At 46.4% G+C, this 17,894-nt stretch overlaps 1 protein-coding gene across 14 annotated transcripts in view; it reads left to right on the top strand.

The window, feature by feature from the left end:
- Positions 1 to 17,894, top strand: part of plekha6 (pleckstrin homology domain containing, family A member 6) — a 120,250-nt gene that overhangs the window by 23,647 nt on the left and 78,709 nt on the right. The window lies entirely within an intron of this gene.

Genomic DNA, 17,894 nt, shown 5'->3' on the forward strand with positions numbered 1-17,894 from the left:
AAAATAAGCAGAAATGACAAACAGGTAATAGTAGAAGTATTTAAATAGTAATAGCATGTATAATAATAATGAGAATAATATTTTGCGTTGACGGCAATAGTAATATCAGTAATAATAACAATAATAACATTTATATCAATAATAATAGTAACAGTAATAACAGCAATAATAATAATAACAATAGTAATACTAAAGATGGCGATGATGATAATATTTTGTATTGACAGCAATAGTAATATCAATAATAATATAATAACATTAATAACAACAACAACAACAATAATGATAATGATGATAATATTTTGCGATGACGGCAACAGTAATATCAATAATAATAATAATGATGATAAAATGACAATAGCAATAATAATAATGTAATAACGAAATAATGACACGTGCCACGCCTCTGCTAGCTTCGGTGTCAGTGTGCATGTTTTTGCATTGTATTGTGGTGGAGGCAGAAACAGAACAAAGAAAACAAAGTATCTACAGCGTCAGCGTTAGAGAGCACGAGGTTTCTGCAGGACTCGATCGTGCACTTCTCTCGTTGGGTCTGCGTTTGATTAAAAAGGATGGAGCTGACTGCATCGGGAAAGGAGCAAGGCTTCAGACGACAGGGCCCTGGCTCTGGTCCTCAGCCTCCCTGTGGCACTGAGCAGCTGGCAGGTTGGACAGTCAGAGAGACCCAGAGGACGAACTGTCTTCTTTTTTCTCTTGGGAGGATTAGAGTGATTATTGGTTAGCTAACAAATTAGCTTGATTATATATATATATATATATATATATATATATATATATATATATATGTATATCAGCATTTATAATTAAGTTAACAAACATTTTAATAATACAGATTTAGTTTTTGTTAAAAGATCTGTCAGTCAGTTGTAGAGCGATAGCAGCGTCCAATCCTGTAATTCGAATTTTGGTGGTGGGTGTGGCTACAGGCGTTCTAATATTAGGATCTTAGGACTCTGCCTAATCAACTATTTCCTCTATATAGTCCACCTCTAACATAACAGGCAAAATACTGATCATGTTATCATTATTATTACCACAGATCATTGTCCTAATGTCAAGATGAAACTATGACATAATCTCGCCGTACTGCTGGATGTCAAACGTCCCTGCGGTCCCTGTCTGAGAGGGCGTGGACACATCACACCACTGCTGCCGGGACTGACCCCCAGCCTCTGCTTTCCTCGCTGAACCCCCCACATGGCGAAGAAACTAGTCACACGCAGTCTTTGCCTTGTTGAAGGAGACCATACTATAGTCGGTCAGACCTACACTCATTTTTGAGTTTTCAGACATTTATGACAGTCCTCCAAACCAATCCACACACAAGTGGTCTGTCATCGATCACATGATTTACATCCATTGCTTTTTTAAAACTGCAACCAAGATCTTCATCCAGAATCAGTATTCTGTCTGCTGATTGGGTTGCCAAACCCACTGACTATAACATTCATGTGCCTGATCTGATCTGCCACCTGTGGGATTAAGAGAAAACTTTGGCAAAAACGTCAGCAAAGCTTAGGAAGAGATAGTGGCCATGGTGGAAAGGAGATAGGACATGAGTCTAGTATGACAGTGAGTGTTTTTCAGCTGGGGCGCCCTGCACGGCTAACCAGAACATCAGTCTGGGTTTAAATGACAGCTTTAGTGTCCCATGTGTCAGGTTTTGCCTGACAACAATAAATTCTTGAGGAAAGAATAAATTGGAATCATTGCAGCTTGAAAATGATCAGTGCTGAATAAACACACTATTGACACAACACATCACACATGTATTGGCAGGTTAAATCCTGGAATGCTGGTACTGGCATCCAAACAGCGTGTGTGTGTGGCAGCTGCAGTACAAGGGGCTCGAGCGGAAACTGAAAGTGAAAATGAACTCTTTGTATTGTTGGAAAGCCTCTGGATTTCTCCTTTTACTAAAGCAATAAAAGGGCCCCTTCTGGAAGAATGCAGTTTTACATATTGCTGTGTTTGCTCAGTGGAACAGTGTGTCGGTAAACTAGGAGGGATTTTTCAAAAGGCTCATAAGGAATCTTATCATTATTTATTTGAATTCACAACACAGCCACTCTCAAGGTACCGAACTGTGATCTAACGTGAACAGGTGCTCGGCAGCAGGACGTACCCAACCCTATATACTGCGCACGCATCACCCACCTCGTGTGTATAAAGTCATGTATTACATTACCCATTCAGTATTTGTTCCTTTTCACTATTTGTATTAGTTTGCAATCATTAAAGACATTGTATGCTGTTGGTGATTGTTGCTTTTTATGTATATTTATATATCCACCTATTTTTTCACCGACTTGTGTGAACGTCATAGTTCTGTGTTCATTTCAGCTGTTTGTCTGCGTCTGCCTTCCTGTAAATTGTTCTGTGTGTAACACTGAGAGCAGCTTCAACACACACACCTGATAAAGGGAGTAGATGAAACATCCAAAGGCATTTGTAATGCAGGGTTCTGTACAGCACTCAGAGCTGGACCAGCGTGGTTCCATGTCAAAGGAAACATGAAATGGACTTTTAAGAGCTAAACGAAGTTAAACAAAAGGTCCAGGATGCAGCTCAGTTCAAGATCATGGCCGTAACATGTTACACATGTGGGCTCCTCCAAATGTGAATTCAGTAGCCCAACTGATCACTTACACATGTACTCTGTTTAGATTGTGTATGTACAGGAGTGTGTTTATGTGTGTGTGCGTGAGTCTCATATATCATCTCTAGCTGCAGAGGTAGGGACGGGGCTGGGGGGTGTGTGTGTGTGTGTGTGTGTGTGTGTGTGTGTGTGGGGGTGGGGGTCAGTGAGCGCTGCCCCAGAGGAAAAAGAGCAGATCTTCCCACAAAGACATTGAGATAGATTGTTTCTACCTCTCCCCCTTGTCTAAATTCCTCTCATTCTGGCCTCACGGACCCTGGCCGCTAGTCAACTGTCTGCAGGAGGGGGGGGCAGCATAGTGAAATCTGAAAGTGATGGAGGCCAGGGTGATTTCAGAGAGAGGGAGCAGGGGGGAGCGAGTGTAGGAGCTGCAGGGAGAGGTAGGTCTGATGTGTCGATCCTGCACAGCTGGGTCCGGGTCTGCCTGGGTCCAGTGTTGGTGCGTTTGACGTGCACGCTGGCTAGTTATTCATCGCTTCTTCGTCATTCTTGCAGCCTCTGTTCAGTCTTGTAGGAACCTCAGTGCTGCTATACAACAGACAGTTATGGCTCAGGCATTAGGCAGATGGGATTTAAAATGAGTGACGCAATGAGATAAGTGAACATTTCTCAAACGTAGAGCTGAGCCACATTTCAGCTGGCCGCCTTTCAAACTATCTATACGGGCGTTTTGTGATCGCCGCTGTCTTTCAGGAGAAATGATTCGTAGAAATGTTTTCAGATTTGCCACTTCTAAGGTTACGCTTTGGTTAAGGCAGGTCAGGCAGCTACCGTGGACCACTATCGTCCCCTAACCGTGGTTACGGTTGGGGGACGATAGTGGTCCAGTGTCAAAGTCACACTCCATGTTGGCCCCGCCCTCCTTAAGGTTTGTGGTGTCATAATGAAACGCACTTCCTCCGTTGCTCCTGACAGACAACAGTAATTATGTTGCTTCTCAGGAAAAATAAATATGTAAATATAAAGTGTCATCTTTTTGTTCTTTGAATGCTTAAATGCTGTGCTAAAATCATAACTTAACTTACAGCTGATGGCAAAATGAGGCTGAAACCACTTCAGCAGCACAATGCACTTCTCTGCCATTAATCTGTGTGTTCAGTACACTCATAATGTCTCCACATCAGCTACATACACTACTCCTGTGACATGTTATTGCTTCAGGAGGTCAAAAGTCCAGCAGCGCTTGTAGTGTAGAGGACAACCAATAAAGTTGACAATAAAAACATGTTTGAATCTGAGCAGCCATCATCCACAGTGAGCTGCAAGCTTTTCAGAGCAGAGTTCTGCTGCTCACACGCCAAGGGCCCAAGGATCCAGATCCTTCAGAGGGCCATGAAAAAGCAAATCACTGCAAACGACAAAGAAAAAGGACATGTCTGCTGTCTCACATTGTGTAGCTGGTAGGAAGCCAGCATCTGTAGCATCACAACAGCAGATTAACTGATGCGTGTCAGCTGTGACTGTTCTGCTCGCTGAGTGTGCTTCGGTAGTTCATGGGGTTTTCTCTCCTTTATTCCCCGCTGGAGGTTTTTGACGAGTTTTTCCAGATCTAATTTGATAGTCTGAGGATAGAGCATGCTGTATGTTGTACTTTATAAATATATAAATATTAGCCTTATTAGCCTAAAAGTGATGTAAAGACATAAAGAAGTGATGCTGATGATGTGAAGACAGCTTTGTTTGACAACTTCTTTCCTGACACAAACATTCAGTTGGTAGCATTACAGTGCACTTCAGCTACAAAAGAAAAGTGTGTTAGCTGAAGGGAAACGTTCTACATCTGGGTGACTTGTGACTCGTCCCTGTCACTGTATTTCACTACTTTGTGTTCAGGCCAAAGAGCATGCTGAAAACACTAAAGAATCACTTTCAGTATCTTTGGCACTCAGTCTACACAAACCTCAAAGGCTCTGCTGCTGCAGCTAACACAGCAACAACGATGCTCAGGGGGCAGATGTGGACAGGCCCCAGCCGAAACACACACACACACACGCACACAGTCACTTTGTGGCACACTGCATTTAAAAACTAAATATAAAGAAAGCAATAGTAGTTTAAGCCCTGAGTTTGACATGAACACAGTCACCGGTTTTAAAGAGTCCTGGTCTCATGTCAGACCGTGGATGAGTCACAGCTGACTGACCTGGATCCTGGCGTTGATTGTTGCCTGTCAGGAGTAGAGGAGGGACGCTCAGATAGTGAGCAGGTCTGGAGGGATACTTGGGTGCACAAAGTGTGTCTTTGACCCTGGAGACCTACCGGCGGTCGTCATGGTTACGCAAACCCTACCGGTGCCGGGCCTGCGTAACCATGACCACCATCTAACCTGAACCATGTAGTTTAGTTTCCTAAACTTAACCATAGAGGAGGCAGTTCAGAAAACGCTCCTAAGAGCATTGTATTATATTATTCTTATTCTTATTATTGTTATTATTCATGATGTTGTTTTATCTGTGTAAATATAGAATTTACTATCTGTGTAAATATAGAATTGGTGTATGAAACATGAACATTTTGACTGGTTATGTTTTGAACATCTCATAACAATGGAGCAATTAATGGTGCATTAATTGTCATTCATTAAGCAATGCAATGTTCCAGTTCATTGAGTTCCCTCTGACCCCCTCCAACCACCAGAGCCTGTTTGTGCAGGAGGCAAACTTATGATCTTAATGCTGCTGAGACTGGATCCTAAAGAGTTGTCAGAGGTCTTCCATGATGTTCAACAGGGTGTGTGTGTGTGTGTGTTTGCCAGTAAGCAAGGCAGCAGTAAAGTGTCGAGTCTGGCATGACGACTCCTGGGAGTGGGGGTTATTAAGTTGAGGACGGGTGGAGTTATTATCGGCCTTTTGAAAGAGAAGACTGGTGTGTGTGCCTGCTCCGTCCACCAGGGGACAGTGTGGCCCAGGCTTCCTGTCACCTTGTGAAAACAGAAAGTAGGTTGCCGTTGCCAACTGGGCCAGACGTCTGCTGCCTGCGTTTGGTGCTCTGCTGCTGTGAAGTTATGAAATCAGGCCAGCAGGTGATTTATGAGAGGCGTCTGCTGTAGCTGCCAGGGCCGGAGGATATTCAGAAAATAGCATCGGGCAGCAGCGCCGCGCTCAGACCCCCTGGACTGTTTGACATGTGGCTGGAAGGTGTGGAGGCTGACACACAGTAACTGGGCCCCTGCAGTGGTCGTCATGCTGACTTTGCGGTGGTTTTGTCTGTGGCTGGAAGCTGCTATGGCAGAACTTCATTACCTTTGTATTTAGTCGTGTACCCTGTTGAAGCAGGCCAGGCAGTCGCTCCACACGTAAATGCAACCAAAACACACTGATGTTCTGATCATGTCTGAAGGACGTGTGCGCTGTTATTTATCAAGCACCTCCGAGTCTCTTCTCAGCCCAGTTCCCTAGAAATGACCTTAATCAAACATAACGGTGTGATATTAATCGAGTAAACTTTTGACTTTTTCAGTATTTAACCATAATGATCTTTCCCTAATCTTAAAAAATGTTGCATGGATATTGTAGGAAAATGAGTCATATAAACATTGTCAGAGAACATTTTTCAGATACGTGACCATTTTGTGAAGTTGTTCGCTGGAAAGGAGTTCAGTGTCCTGCGTGTTAGTGTTTACTGCATACCAGCAACAATAATTCAGCCGAAGCCAGTCAGACACGTTGCTTTACTTTAAATCTATGCAGAGCATGGCCTGAGCTTCTCCATCTGCCTCATTAGAGCAGAGCAGCTGCTAATCCAAGTCCTCTTCTTGGCCTTTGTCATATCAGTACGCTGATAAAAAAGTGTCTGAGAGCCGCAGTGACAGAGGGGAGGCACCTGATGCCTGACAGAATCTGGGGGACGTTACACATTACACATGGATAAAGCTTTTCTTCAGTAATTATGTCCTTGTGAAATATGATGGTCGAAGCAAGAGATGGCATGAGAGAGTGAGCGCCTGTCCCAGCTGGTGCAGATTTTATTTGAATTTTATACTCATACCCACTTGGTACTTAATTTATTTTCTGACCTGAATTATAGTGTGTTATATTTTTTGCTCAGTACTTCTGTTCCTGTGTGCACTGACGTGACAGTGAGCCGCTGTAACAAAAGAGTTTCCCCTCGGGGATCAATAAAGGATTTCTGATTCTGATCCTTTTACATATGGAATTGGATTGTATGACATGACCACTCAGAAATGCTTATAAGCAACATGAAATATACTGAGATTAAAACAAAAGTGCAGTCTGTAACTATACACCTGATCACTTCTTCAACATTTCTGTTTAATAAATTGGATAAATATAAAATAATAGTTACTGAAGCCCACCAGTGGTGAAAGGCACTGCTGCTTCACACTTCTTCTCCACTACAAATAAACTGTCATTTTTACTGCACCACATTGATTTGACAGCTATGGCTACTTTCTTACTAGAAATTTTACATTTAAAAAATATAAGTTTATAAAAAATTAATTTCAGTTGAATTTATATAGCGCCAATTCATAACAGAAGTTATCTCATTGCACTTTTCCTATAGAGCAGGTCTAGACCGAACTCTTTATAATATTATTTACAGAGACCCAACAAATCCCACCATGAGCAAGCACTTGGCCACAGTGGCAAGGAAAAACTTCCTTTAAGAGGCAGAAACAGACAGAACCAGACTCAACCGCTGCTGTGTTGGGTTTTGGGGGGGGGGGCACAAAGCAAAGTAAAGTCCACCTAGAATTTTAACATAGTAATAATGCAACGGTAGTGGTAACATTAAGAAAAAAAAAACTAGAGGAAAGTCCAAAAACAGATGAATCATCTCAGATTTATCTGGTGACCCTTTGGAGGGGCCCGACCCCTAGGTTGGGAACCACTGGACTAAACTAGCTAACTGCATATAAAGTAGTTAACTAGCTCCACCTGGAGCAGCTACAGCAGAAAAATGCTGCTGATCTGCCCCCTGGTCAGTGATGACCTTTGACCTCCTCCCTGATGATGGCTGTTTATTCAGGCTGTTTTCCATTCTGCTAACGATGCCTCTTCCCTGTCATTGAAATGCATCTGGCAGGAGACGAGGAGCGAGGGCCAAGGTGCCTCCTATACAGACGTTTTTTTGCCAGATGGCAACACATCTTTGATCAGATTGTTTATTGACTGGTCAGCTGATCGATGCTACAGTAAATGCTACTGTAATAATATTGCATGATTTGTAACACTATAGGCTCAGGACTGGCAGCTACGACAGCGTCTCTAACGTTGTCCATGTTTATTTGGAAAATAGAAAATATTACATGAGGAATCGTGAGTGAATCATGAAATCATTCTTGGCAACTTTGTTTATTTCGTCTTCAAGAGCCAAAAGGTTTTTCTGTTCTTCCGTCCTGCACAGCCGCACAGTCGGGCGTGGCCACCGTCACGCCACAGTGGCTCGGGGCTGTGTGGCGCTCCGCGTGAGACCTCAGCAGGGACGCAGCTCCAGTTTGCTGGGCTGGGTGTTATTTAAGAGTTCTGTCTTGTTGCGTGGTGTTGCTGTCGCTGTTGGACTCTCTCTGATCTTATCCTGGGATGTTATAAGGATTACAAACACCACCTGCTTCCAGGCTGCAGCTAATTTGTATAAAAGCACATTCTGCAGTCCTCGACCCTTAGCTGCGTCTCCTGCCTGTCAGGAACTAGTCAGAGCCCTCCCAACATGCTGAAAAGCAGCCCACCCGCCTCACCGTTTCTGTACAGATTCATTTCCTGACCCGAACAACACACTTCAGCAGTGGCATCAAGGAAAAATGCAAATAATTCAAAATTCCTGCCAGTGAAATGAACGTTGTTGTAGCCTCTGGAAGTCTGGGAGGGAGGTTTCTTAAATGTGTGTGTAATGAATAAACTGAACTATGATAGACATCGCTCCTTGTAGGTCATAAATAATACATTTCAAGAACGGGAGCGATGTGTCTTGATGCTCCTTTCTGGCATTCTGAAATGAACTGCTGAGTCCAGTTGCCAGCTCTACGCTCTACACCACAGACGGCATTTGTCTTGGCAGACACCTCCGATCTGAGAAATGGGGAAACAGTTGAAAGCACTCAGTGAGTGAGGTAAAGCAAAAAGAAGCGAGGCCTTAGCCAGGACTGCTGGGGTCCAAAGTACATGTGGCTTTTTGTCTGGTCTGGTTGGTACAAACCAGTAAGCTCATGGTTTCACTTGGTCATTTCCAAACACATTTGTTAAAGAGTGACCGAGAAGTTCAATTGGTTTTCTATTTTAATGTAAAAAAAACTAGAAAACAGATGCACATGATATGCACTATTTTGTTTTGTTTATCAGACATGGCCTCTGTGACAATTTTCTTTCAACACCCCCAAAACAAAACAAAAAAGAAGAACTAAACATGGTTATATGAGGCCATATCCACAGACAGCAAGACAGACAGCAGCTACAGCCTCAATATCAAAAGTCATCATTCTGGCAGACTGGAAGTGGTTGCAAAAAACCTCCACAGCCCTGAAAACATCCAAGACACGACCTCCGGCTTCAGTGGCAGCAGTCAGTGCTAGATGAGTGAACGCTAAAACTTCCAGCTTATCTGTTTGTTCAGTCCCAGGATGCTTGGTGTTTTTCTTGCAGGTGTGTAAAGTCTAAATGCCCAAATCTCTCTAAACTATTAGGCCTTGCTGCCATACGCTGCAGTAGCTGCAGAAGCTCTGAAAAGTTCCCCAGATTCTCATTTGTGTCCTCAGTGAATGTTTTTCAACAGCACCCCTCGACCAATAAGAAAACATGTTGTATTACAACCTGGGCTTCGCTTTTGGCCGACCATTATTATTAGTTATGACGACATTTTACTCACCAGGGTTTTCGCTGAGGTGTGACGATGCAGATGATCTGCATTGTTGGGTAAAACTGAGACTCAGCCTGAGACCGCTTCCCTAGTGGAACTGTTCTTTTGCTATTTGTTCTGTCCTGTGTTAGATCAGTCAGTCAGCCTTTGGTTATACTCGAGAGATCACTGAGGCGTGATTTACAACGACATCCATTTACAAAAACAAAGAAAAGAAGAAAACAACAACAAATGAATATAATAACAGAGAAAGGCAATGCCACATTTAGCTGATAGAAGTCATTCCAACTTTATGATTAGGGAAGAAAAACTTGATAGATAAATTAAGAAAATTAAAGAGTTTGCAGTTAAGTAGATTAAGACAATTAAAATGTAAAATAAAATACAGCTATGTAAGACAGTTACAAGTAGAGGTTCGGAGGTTTAAGATCAAGTTTCTAAAGTACTAAAGGAACAAGTGTAGGGATTTTAAGGAGGCGCTGTATTTTGTTCCGAGTTCATCGAACTCGTGGAGCATGAAGCCAGTCATAGAGCGAGTCGGATCCCAGGGATGAAGCCTTTCTGAGAGGCAATTTGGCCATTTTCCGGTTAGGGCTTTATGGATAAAAAGAAACCAGTGAGAATCACGTCTCTCTTGGAGAGAAGACCACCCAACCCTCTCATACAAAATGCAACGATGTGCACCATAGGCGCTCTAACAACAAAACAGATCCTTTGGCTTGTTCTCTGCAAAGATTAAGATCGATACCTTACTGTTTATAGAAAAGAGTAAAGAATTTGTCTGGCATTTTTTAATGCTTTGACCTCTAACCCTGAAACATTTAAGTGACAGGTCTCACGTGTGGTGGGTCTTGGCAGCCCTGTGGTCTGTGACAAGCCAGTTCACCGCACGGTGCCCCGGCTCTCGTACTGTGTTCACGTCTGTACGGGACTAACGCCGCTGTGCTCTACACTGTTAGACTGTAATTGCTTGGCTGGTTGTCGTGGGGATGAAGGCGTGCATCTATTGATCAGGCTGGTTGGGGCTTATCACATAGAGCTCAGTGGTGGATCAGTGTTCATAAATATCAGTCATACTCTTACCCTCACAGTGATGTTGACAGGTGTTCGATGTCCCTGGGACCCACAGGTGCTCATTGGAGTGGGTCCCCAATAAAATGTGTGTTTTTTTGACAAATTGTAGTGTTTGTTGTTATATGGTTATATTCATGTTAGGTGTGTAACGGTACACAGAATTCACACTTCGGTATGAACCTCGGTTTAAAATAAACTTTTGTCATTTATTTTGAAACAATGTGAACATTCAGCAGTGGCTGATTGGCCATAATTCTTACTGTAACAGATAAGGCACTCAAAGGCTGGCATGTTGTTAATAAGAAAACAAGTTTTGACACTAATCTGTGTCCATGTTCACTGTAACAATCCTGGAAACCATAATGCGCCCATACAGTTGAGCAGCGATACCACATGAGCTTGACTAACTGGGCTAAGCTGACTAGCATGCTACAGCTGAAACAGAAGTGGTGCACTGCCAAACGTTCCGGGTAAAACTCCTGTTATAAAAGCGAGATTTCTTTGTTTATTGCTATGATTGATTTCAACACAGATTTCCTTTTGGATTTTAATGCATCAGAGACGCAGGACGCGTCTCCAGCAACATCACTGCTCTGAGGTACAGCTGGGTATCGCCACTGATTTCCCAAATCGATTCGATTCCGATTCACAAGGTCCCGATTCAATGCGATTTCCAATTCAGTATCGATCGGTTAGGGACAGTACCAATACCAATTTTGCTTGGATATGAAAGAGACTTTCAGAGAACTAATGCTGTGAATTGTACAAGGATCCCTGTAACCTGCTGCATTATTAAAAATATGAATGTTTACATAAAGAATTGACCCTTTAAATGACCTCTGACAGAGCTGACACTTCCACTCAGACGCCCCGCTGTTTCCCCAACCATTATATTAGAAATAAATATATGGATATTAAGCAAACAACTTGACCCTTAAGGGTGAAATAGTGTAGCATGTCTAAATGCTGTGCTGTTATCAAAAGGAAAGGCTAGATTGTTAGAAACATTAGGCCATGGACTGCATATAGAGATTAGACATAGATTGTCTGATGACTGCTCACTCGGTCAGGTGAGCCCAGGAACCGACTCTCAAAACCTCCGTGATGCATATACGTAGAATACGTATTCGTAGAGACAAAACCCACGCGCAGCGTTTTTCTCTCTCACCACACACGCGCTTCGCTCCAGCGCTTCTCTGCCAGAAAGAACCCGCTAGGCTGCGTGGACACAAGCCCGAACGGGATTAAAGCCGCACGCATGTATCAAAAGATCCATCTCGGATTTTATGAATCGATATCGGATAATTCAAATGAAGATCGATTTATTTTTTTTTTTTTTAAACCCAGCCCTGTTTTTAGTCATACAAAGAGAGGAGGGTTTTATACTAATAAGGGTTTTATTGGTTGATACAATTAATGACAGTTTTGTTCAAATCCAACAGAGAGAGAACAGAGAGCGTTTGGTGCTGACGTTCAGTCTCTCTGAGCGTTTAAATGGGGCTCCTGCAGGTGGAGTCATTGGCCCCTAATGGACGTGCCAACTTCACTTTCACTGCTTTTGGTTTTGAAGGCCACGTAGTATTTATGGATTGAAGGTCTTGATAGCCATTTTGTGTTGATTGCTATTGCATTTGTCCTATTAAAAGAATTAATTATGGAAAAAAATGGAGAGCAGCGAATATAAAATGTAGCAGGTAGAAGTAACATTGCAAATTTTTAACAAGCAATACAGAGAGCAGACTTTATTTTCAGTGAAATGTTATGATTATTAATATAGACTGAGGGAATCATGGTACAGTTTAGTTTTATAAACATGTGAATACATACAAGGCTAAACTGTTCCTGCTACATCAAGGCAGGCGGCAACTGAAGAGAAACTACGACCAAAACCTTCACCAAACTTCCCCTCATCTTAAAGAAACCGGTTTACCTCGACGTACCCCGACACACGGAGGTCAGACTGATATATATATCGTGGCTGTTAGTGTTGTGTGATATGTACAAACTGAAACGAATGGCTGTTGAATAACTAACAACGCAAAGTAGAAATTTACACACGTTTTGTTGAGAATAGTTCTAAAACATGACACAGCATCATTAGTTTTCTGCTCTGCTGGCTGTGTGCAAGACGACCCCTGATAATTACGGTTTGACGATGACTGAAGAGCCTCATAGTACCTGGCTCAGAGCCACTTCCTGTTTGAAGCCATGCCGACGCTGCCAGCTCTCAGCTCTGGCCTGTGGCCACAAACAGATGCTCACCGTGTTGCAGCTTCCACCTCCAACCTCTAACCTGAACACTGGGCTTGACAAGTGATGACACTTAAGTGTTACATGTTATGTTGCATAATGTAGAATTGGGGGTGTCCTGGTGGCCTGACAAGGCCTGACACCTTTTGTTGGGTATCAGTCCACATCACCCCTCTCCCCTCATTTCCTGTTGTCTCTGTACTATCAGCTATGGAAGTTGCAGACTGGACCTTAAAAAACTAGTTGCAATGTCACAAAATCATGCTTGTAGGTACATATCTTATATTCAGGTGAGCACAGAGAAGATGTCCCACTTCAGCAGATCAGTTTGTTTTCATGCAAAATAAGTAAATTAAATTTATAATTTATAAAGATTATAAACAATTGTCATACTTGACCTTCTTAAAGCTGCTTCAATCAATGTTTTTATTTTAACATGTGGATCAAATGACTAGAATGTGACAGGTGTCACCCACACAGAATTATCACCAACGCTGCAGTTTCTCTCAGCTCCACAGAGCGTTCAGCCTCTTTCAGCTCTTTGTTCCGCTCTCAGCAGCAGCAGGCAGCTGTTTTCAGTGACCATCTCTGATAAATCCACTGTACGCTACCTGCCCAGCACCAAACAGCACCTCCTCCTCCTATATACACATATATATATATTAGTATACCAGTATGTGTGTATATATATTTAATTATTATTTTGGGGGACATTTTGTGCCTTTATTACGCTGTAAAAATGGCAGTTTTGATATGTGTTATATATTGTTTGTTCAGACTTAGTTGTAGGAACACTTCTTCTGTTCTGTTAACTTGTGTTCTTTAATTGAGGACCCATTTCAGAACTTATACAATGCATGTGTCGACTAAATGAATCACGTAAGTCATCACATCAAGCTGTTTAGAAGCGTTGTTAGCTTCGGGGCTGTGCTGGAACGTTGTGAGTGTTGAGTGTGGAAAAACACAGTAAGAGCCTGTTGCCTGCTGCCCTTTTCAGCTCACCGTGGCTGTTTCTGTTTCTACCATTCCTCCCTGCAATATCTAAAAGTGATCCGCTGACCAATAGCACAGAATATGTTTTTACTGAAGAATAGTCCCACTAATGAAGCTCCGCTAACTTGGTGACAGTCGGTTGAACACCACCCACTGGTACACCATCCTTCGGTTCCCTTAAGTATGCCGTGGACAAGTGGACTCTTGACTGACTCCATGGAGATCAGAGGTGGCTGTGGAGTACACAGTATCCATACTCAAGTAGAGGTACAAATAATTGTCAAAGAAAAATCTCTGCTAGTCGAAGTATCATTTCAAATAATTTAATAAAATTGAAGTATATAAGCAATAGATGTAACCTATTATACAGCCATTTTGCGCATCTTTATCAAAGGAACCCTTGGCCTAATAATTTTAATAATGTTATGATACGATTTGGACCTAGGACACTCACTGCTCAGCCAGTGCTAACATTAGCTATTTAACCTTATAATGGTCAGCGGAAGGTGCGACAGCATTAAGGAACTATGCTAGGCTACAAATAGTTTATGCTATGCTATGTGGCATTGACTGACTGAGTGAGCACCAGCAGTAGCTGACGGTCTCACTTTATGATTCAATTCAATTTTATTTATATAGCGCCAGTTCATGGCAGAAGTTATCTCATTGCACTTTTCCTATAGAGCAGGTCTAGACCGAACTCTCTGTAATATTAATTACAGAGACCCAGAGCCTCCCTGTTTCCCTGCATGCTACTCCCTGCTCACTCTGATGCTCGGCTTCCCTGTCACATGCCTGCTCCTCTCCCTGCTCCTCTGCCTGCTCCTCTGCCTGCTCCTCTCTCTGCTCCTCTCTCTGCTCCTCTGCCTGCTCCTCTCTCTGCTCCTCTCTCTGCTCCTCTCCCTGCTCCTCTGCCTGCTCCTCTGCCTGCTCCTCTCCCTGCTCCTCTCTCTGCTCCTCTGCCTGCTCCTCTCTCTGCTCCTCTCCCTGCTCCTCTCTCTGCTCCTCTGCCTGCTCCTCTCCCTGCTGCCTGCTCTCTGCCTGCTCCTCTCTCTGCTCCTCTCCTGCTCCTCTGCCTGCTCCTCTGCTCTGCTCCTCTGCCTGCTCCTCTGCCTGCTCCTCTGCCTGCTCCTCTGCCTGCTCCTCTCCTCTCCTCTGCTCCTCCTCTCTGCTCCTCTCTCTGCTCTCTCTGCCTGCTCCTCTCTGCTCCTCTCTCTGCTCCTCTCCCTGCTCCTCTCTCTGCTCCTCTCCTGCTCCTCTCTGCTCCTCTGCCTGCTCTCTCTCCTGCTCCTCTGCCTGCTCCTCTGCCTGCTCCTCTCCTGCTCCTCTCCTGCTCCTCTGCCTGCTCCTCTGCTCCTCTCCTGCTCCTCTGCCTGCTCCTCTCCTGCTCCTCTGCCTGCTCCTCTCTCTGCTCCTCTCTCTGCTCCTCTCTCTGCTCTCTCTGCCTCCTCCTCTCTCTCTGCTCCTCTCTGCTCCTCTCTCTGCTCCTCTCTCTGCTCCTCTGCCTGCTCCTCTCTGCCTGCTCCTCCTGCTCCTCTCTCTCTCTGCTCCTCCTCTGCTCCTCTCTCTGCTCCTCTGCCTGCTCCTCTGCCTGCTCCTCTCTGCTCCTCTGCCTGCTCCTCTGCTGCTCTCTGCTCTGCTCTCTCCCTGCTCCTCTCTCTGCTCCTCTGCCTGCTCCTCTCTCTGCTCCTCTGCCTGCTCCTCTGCCTGCTCCTCTCTCTGCTCCTCTCTGCTCCTCTGCCTGCTCCTCTGCCTGCTCCTCTGCCTGCTCCTCTCTCTGCTCCTCTGCCTGCTCCTCTCTCTGCCCTCTGCCTGCTCCTCTGCTCCTCTCTCCTGCTCCTCTCTCTGCTCCTCTGCCTGCTCCTCTCTCTGCTCCTCTCTCTGCTCCTCTCCCTGCTCCTCTCTCTGCTCCTCTGCCTGCTCCTCTGCCTGCTCCTCTCTCTGCTCCTCTGCCTGCTCCTCTCACTGCTCCTCTCACTGCTCCTCTGCCTGCTCCTCTCTCCTGCTCCTCTGCCTGCTCCTCTGCCTGCTCCTCTGCCTGCCCCTTCCTCGGCTCTCTCCCTGCCTCCTCTGCCTGCTCTCTCTCTGCTCCTCTGCCTGCTCCTCCCTGCTCTGCTCCTCTGCCTGCTCCTCTCCTGCTCCTCTGCTCTGCTCTCTCCTGCTCCTGCTCTCTCTGCTCCTCTGCCTGCTCCTCTGCCTGCTCCTCTGCTCTGCTCCTCTCTCTGCTCCTCTCTGCTCCTCTGCCTGCTCCTCTCCTGCTCCTCTCTCTGCTCCTCTCTCTGCTCCTCTCTGCTCCTCTCCTGCTCCTCTGCTGCTCCTCTCTCTGCTCCTCTGCCTGCTCCTCTGCCTGCTCCTCTCTCTGCTCCTCTCTCTGCTCCTCTCTGCTCCTCTGCCTGCTCCTCTGCCTGCTCCTCTCTCTGCTCCTCTCCCTGCTCCTCTCCCTGCTCCTCTCTCTGCTCCTCTCACTGCTCCTCTCCCTGCTCCTCTGCCTGCTCCTCTGCCTGCTCCTCTCTCCTGCTCCTCTCTCCTGCTCTCTCTGCCTGCTCCTCTGCCTGCTCCTCTCCCTGCTCCTCTCTCTGCTCCTCTGCCTGCTGCTCCCTGCTCCTCTCTCTGCTCCTCTCTCTGCTCCTCTCCCTGCTCCGCTCTCTGCTCCTCTGCCTGCTCCTCTCTGCTCCTCTGCCTGCTCCTCTGCCTGCTCCTCTCTCTGCTCCTCTGCCTGCTCCTCTCTCTGCTCCTCTCTCTCTGCTCCTCTGCCTGCTCCTCTCTCTGCTCCTCTCTCTGCTCCTCTGCCTGCTCCTCTCTCTGCTCCTCTGCCTGCTCCTCTCCCTGCTCCTCTGCCTGCTCCTCTCTCTGCTCCTCTGCCTGCTCCTCTCTCTGCTCCTCTGCCTGCTCCTCTGCCTGCTCCTCTGCCTGCTCCTCTGCCTGCTCCTCTGCCTGCTCCTCTCTCTGCTCCTCTGCCTGCTCCTCTCCTGCTCCTCTCTGCCTGCTCCTCTGCCTGCTCCTCTCTCTGCTCCTCCTCTGCCTGCTCCTCTGCCTGCTCTCTGCCTGCTCCTCTCTCTGCTCCTGCTCTCTCCTGCTCCTCTCCCTGCTCCTCGCTCTGCTCCTCTGCCTGCTCCTCTGCCTGCTCCTCTGCCTGCTCCCTCTGCCTGCTCCTCTCTGCTCCTCTCCCTGCTCCTCTGCCTGCTCCTCTCCCTGCTCCTCTCTGCTCCTCTGCCTGCTCCTCTGCCTGCTCCTCTCTCTGCTCCTCTGCCTGCTCCTCTGCCTGCTCCTCTCTCTGCTCCTCTCTCTGCTCCTCTGCCTGCTCCTCTCTCTGCTCCTCTGCCTGCTCCTCTGCCTGCTCCTCTGCCTGCTCCTCTGCCTCTCCTCTGCTCCTCTCTCTGCTCCTCTCTCTGCTCCTCTCTGCTCTCTCTGCTCCTCTCTCTGCTCCTCTGCCTGCTCCTCTCCTGCTCCTCTGCCTCTCCTCTCCCTGCTCCTCTCTCTGCTCCTCTCTGCCTGCTCCTCTCTCTGCTCCTCTCTCTGCTCCTCTGCCTGCTCCTCTGCCTGCCTGCTCTCTCTGCTCCTCTGCTCCTCTGCCTGCTCCTCTCTGCTCCTCTCCTGCTCCTCTCTCTGCTCCTCTGCCTGCTCCTCTCTGCTCCTCTGCCTGCTCCTCTCTCTGCTCCTCTCTCTGCTCCTCTGCCTGCTCCTCTGCTGCTCTCTCTCTGCCTGCTCCTCTCTCTGCTCCTCTGCCTGCTCCTCTGCCTGCTCCTCTGCCTGCTCCTCTGCCTGCTCCTCTCCTCCTCTCTGCTCCTCTGCCTGCTCCTCTGCCTGCTCCTCTGCTCCTCTCTCTGCTCCTCTGCTCCTCTGCCTGCTCCTCCTCTGCTCCTCTCCTGCTCCTCTCCTGCTCCTCTCTCTGCTCCTCTCTGCCTGCTCCTCTCTCTGCTCCTCTCTCTGCTCCTCTGCCTGCTCCTCTGCCTGCTCCTCTCTGCTCCTCTGCCTGCTCCTCTGCCTGCTCCTCTCTGCTCCTCTCTCTGCTCCTCTGCCTGCTCCTCTCTGCTCTGCCTCTGCCTGCTCCTCTGCCTGCTCCTCTCTCTGCTCCTCTCTCTGC

The sequence above is a fragment of the Siniperca chuatsi genome, linkage group LG2 (assembly GCF_020085105.1).
Source record: "Siniperca chuatsi isolate FFG_IHB_CAS linkage group LG2, ASM2008510v1, whole genome shotgun sequence".
Lineage (NCBI taxonomy): Eukaryota > Metazoa > Chordata > Actinopteri > Centrarchiformes > Sinipercidae > Siniperca > Siniperca chuatsi.